Raw genomic sequence first — 4,970 nt, forward strand, 5'->3', positions numbered from 1 at the left:
GGACTAGAAAGCAATAGATTTCTTGCTTCTGCCACAAATTCCCCCAGCTGTGAGCCTTCCAACCTTCTAAATTTTCCTTTATATGTGGTTCAGAGTTCTGGGACCAGCCCCTGAGCCTGCCTGGGGCTATTCTGTGTTGTTGTTGATGGAGCTCTCTGCTATACATCCACCCGATCCGCCATCTTGTTTGTTCCTCAGTCTATATGTTTTTTATTCCCTGTTTTCTTTTCTGGGTTTTAAATATTCCATTTGTTGACATTGTTTTTCTCAAACCAAAGTTCAAACTCCCTGAAGGTAGACACTATTCTTGATTACTAACACATAATTGTTGTTGTCAAGTCAGTTCCGACTATAGTGACCCTGTATAGGGTTTCCAAGGAGCAGCTATAGATGTCCAGTAAAATACTGTTGAATGAAACTTTTTGGCTGTTATATAGGCAATTTCCTACTTTAAAACATAATATTTGCATTAAAAAATAACTTTTAAATGTGCAATAATAGTCAAATGATTGACTTACCCATTATAAAGGGGATTCTCTTTTCCAGAGTAATCACAAACCATAATCTGTCTTTGGGTACAGTCTTTGACAACATATTTCTAGTATTTCACATGTGTTCTTTAATATGTTTTTCTTCATAGTTGAACATACAATCCACAAGCTTGAATTAATCTTGCCTAACCATTTCTACTTTTTTTTTTTAATGATTTATTGTGAATTATTTGATAGTTTACATGGGAGAATATTACTTTTAAATTCATTCCATTGTATATCGTCTCATTGCCATGGTTACAATCCCCTCCATGCAATCCTTCCCCCGTGCCCCTCAGGTCTTCAGCACACAGTTGTTCGCCCTCTCTGGATCTAAAGTCTCCAGCTGCTCCATCACTCCACATCATCATCTTTGGCTCCATTTCAGGCATCATTGCTTCTCTGGGTAGGGTCCTGCTCCCTGCTCCTCTCCCTTGACGGTCCCAGGGACCTCCGCTCCTAGACTGAAAAGTTAATCACTCCCCTCCTTGCTATAAAATGTCTACCTTTACATTTCCAACCCTCACAGTCAGTCCTGATAACAATTATTCATTATTGTATCACAAGAGACCTATCTGGATTTCATTGCATCAGCGCCACCTAGACAGATTGAAAGCTACTCACTGGAGATTCTACCTTTCTCTGGGCCCTCTGGTTCTAGGTTCCCTCTTGAAAGCTTGTAAGCCGGTCACTTCTTGCCTTTGTAGCCCTCCACCCCCCTTTTTGGGTAGCCAATGTCCAACTAACCATTTCTACTTTTGTTCTAATTTCCCACTTTGTATTAAGTTTAGAAAACCAATCCATCTTATTGAAGAATCTCTGGTGCCACAGCAGTCAGACACTCTAACCCAGAGTTCCGCAGTTAAAACCCTCCCCAGCTGTTTCATGGGGAAAAAATGCAGCAATCCACTTCAGTAAAGATCTACAGCCTTGGAAACCTACCCTATAGAACACTTCTACATTATCCTTTAAAGTCACTATGTTGATGGTGGTGTTGTCAAGGGCCATCGAATCGGTTCCCACTCATACTGACCATGAATGGGGTTTCCAAGGAGGAGCTGATGAGTTTGAGTCACCAACCTTGAAGTTACAACTGATCTTGCGGTCCAGTGAGTTATCCTACAGTGCTACACCAGGTCAGAGTCAACTCCACTGCAGAAGTTTGATAGGGTTAGTCCTGGTGTGGCACTGTGGGTTAATGCGTTGGTCTGTAAAGTTGGTTTGATCTGCAAGGTCAGCAATTCAGGCTCACCAGTCGCTCCTAGGGCACTATACAGGGTCACTATGGGTCAGAACCAACTCTATAGCACTTAACAACAACAACAAAAAGGGTAGGAGGGAAGGGATAGTAATTCACTGGGTAGAGGGTAGACACATGTTAACTCTAGTGATGGGAAGGGTAATATACAAGAAGAGGGAGATTGGAGACACAGGAAGGTATGCAAGGGCTAAAGGGAATAGAGGTAAAAAGTGGCATATACACAACCTTGGAACAATAATGCTCCATGCAGAGACACAGACTAAATGGGTACGGGAGGAAGTGGGAATATACCCACAAAAATATAAGAGTTTGAAATAGGATTTTTTTACATGGGTATTTACCTTTCCTGTAAACACAACTATGAATGTGGTGGAGCGTACTGTGGGCAAAATGGAAAGTTCTTAGATGTTATCAAACATCTAAGGCAATGAGTTGCTGGACCTAGGGGCTCAGGACCATTGTGTAAGTGGACACCATGGGTCAACTGGCATAACATAATCCACACAGACAGTGTTCTACATCTTACTTTGGTGAGTAGCATCTGGGATCTTAAAGGATTATGAGTGGCCATATAAGGTGCTATTGCTCTCTCCACATGTGGAAAAGAGAAGCGTTATGAGAATTGAAGATGTTTACAATCAATTAGTCCAATGGACTAATGGGACATGTGAACATCAGTTTTCAAAACTCTGAGACCAGAAAAACTAGATGGTACCCAGTTACCACTCTGATAGGGATTGCATTAGAAGATCCCAGAAAGAATGGGAGAAAATATGAAGCAAAACTCAAAATAATTAAAAAAACAAAAACAGGCTTACTGGTCAGAAAGAGACTGGAGGAACCTGAGACTATGACCCTCAACCACCCTTCAGGTTTGGAAAGGAACTCACCCTTGTGGCCCTGTTTTCAACCTAACAATAGATAAGTATATAGGTGGGACAACAACATTAGTAAGGTATGCTTACCATGGAATTGTTAGTTATTCAAAATCAAAAGGGCAACATTTCCCTAAGGACAAACTGGAGACAGTATAGGAAGGAAGGTAGGTGGAATGTAAATAGGAAGCACAGGAGGAAACTGGATAATTGTTGTTGCATGACTGGAATTGTAAAATCATTGAGATGAAGTGTAGGGTTTGTTGAATGTAAAACTGATGATCTTGTCTATAAACCTTCACTCAGTTTACAATAAAAAGTTAAAAATCAAACAAACAAACATGTCTGTCTTCTCTATAAAACTGCAATAGGAGGACAACCCAAGTCATATTTCATCTTTATGTCCCTCATGATTGGCATAACTAACAATATTTTAGGAACTTAGAACTAGTTGAATTAAATTATCTGAAGTTTCATGTTAGATAACCAAGAAAACAATTCACAAAAGTTGTAAAACAATAAGGCATATACACTGATACTCCAAGACATTGGTCTCTTCGTAGTAGCATTTGTTATAACCACAAACAAGCTTGTGTTTCAGAAGTTATGTTGCCTTGTTTCACACCCAAATCTATGAAAGCTCATCTGGAGACTTCCTCCTCTCTTCCCCAGCAGCTATAAAAATACCTCAGTGACTCACATTGAGCTAATTTTGCCACTGTACAAACAACTGCTGGTGAAAAAATAACTGAAAAAAAATGTAATTTCCATGAACATTTTATGAAATTTCCTTAATATTTATTTGTAATACACTTACATTTTTCTAAAGGCTCTCATGTGGAAGTTATTCTTTATGACAGCTTTTCCAGAAAACCACTAAATTACAGTTAAAATAATACATAATTAAATTTAAGTTGAAATTTTTATGTAATCTTTTCATTTAATTTTAATTGAATCATTGTGACATTCTATTTCCTTACAGTGTCAGAAGTTTGAAGCTCTCATGGAACAATTGAAGTCTTTTCAAATAACTGTTCATCTAAAGCGTCTACAGGAGGAAATGTACGAGGTGAAAACTTGGTCCAACAGGATAGCTGAAAAACAGGGTATATTGAACAACAATTTGACAAGTCTTTCTCAAGAAGTTACAAAAGTAGAGCAAAGTACAACTTCTATGTCAAAAGGTGTTGCTGTCAAGATTACAACTGTCAAAACAGACATACGACGTATTTCAGGTTTAGTAACTGATGTAGCATCATTGACAGAGTCTGTGCAAGAACTAGAAAATAAAATAGAAAAAGTAGAAAAAAGTACAGTAAAAAGCATAGGTGATCTCCTTTCAAGTAGTATCGACCGAACAACAGTGCTTCGAAAGACAGCGTCTGAAAATTCACAAAGAATTAACTCTGTTAAGAAGGCACTGGCGGAGATAAAGAATGATTTCAGCAAGCACACAGAGAGATTTTTAAGCTTAGAAAGTGACAGAGCTAAAGTTCTGAAAGCAGTGACTTTTGCAAATGATCTAAAGCCAAAAATATATAATCTGAAAAATGACTTTTCCCGTTTGCAATCATTGGTAAATGATTTAACACTACGCATTGGGAGCCTGGTTACTGACTTATTACTGAGAGAGAAAGAAATTGCATTCTTAAACGAGAAAATATCTAATTTAACAATGATCCAAGCTGAGATTAAAGATATGAAAGATGAAATAATACACATCTCAGATATGGACTAGTTTGAAATTTTCTAGATTAGACTGAAGTAACTTTAAAATATGAGACCTTTGTCCTGTTATACAAAGACTCATAAATCAGAACTAATGACATTTTGGAGTAAGAACCATTTTGTATTTGATTCTATTTTATAAAGTAAAAATGAAATTTATAAAAAAGGTTTGAGCAGTTGATTTTCTGGGATAAATACTCTAAAACATATACTTGCAACTTTATGTAGCAAAAATGTATCCCTCTTCCTAACATACATACTGTCATACTCTTACACACACACACACACACACACACACACACAGATGTAAGTGGGGAGAGAGGACAGAATTCCAGCACTGGGAAATCTAGATGGGGAGATTCTGAACCCCTCTTGCCTTCACTGGGCACCAGGGGGTGCAGTATGAGTCTGTGTGGTTGGGGCCCTAACTGGAGCACTCCCACTGAGGGGACATGCTGTAGCAACCACCTGCTGTTAAGTACTGTCAAGTCAGTCCCAACTCATAGCAACCTTATACAGGCAAGGAGTGACTGGTGGGTTTGAACTGCCCTGTGGCTAGCAGTCCAGTGCTTATTC

At 38.6% G+C, this 4,970-nt stretch overlaps 1 pseudogene; it reads left to right on the top strand.

Annotated features, from left to right (window-relative positions):
• Positions 1–3,642: 3,642 nt before the first annotated feature.
• On the top strand, positions 3,643–4,404 carry LOC102829963 (annotated as a pseudogene).
• The last annotated feature ends 566 nt before the right edge of the window (positions 4,405–4,970 follow it).

The sequence above is a fragment of the Chrysochloris asiatica genome, unplaced genomic scaffold, assembly GCF_000296735.1.
Source record: "Chrysochloris asiatica unplaced genomic scaffold, ChrAsi1.0 scaffold01811, whole genome shotgun sequence".
NCBI lineage: Eukaryota > Metazoa > Chordata > Mammalia > Afrosoricida > Chrysochloridae > Chrysochloris > Chrysochloris asiatica.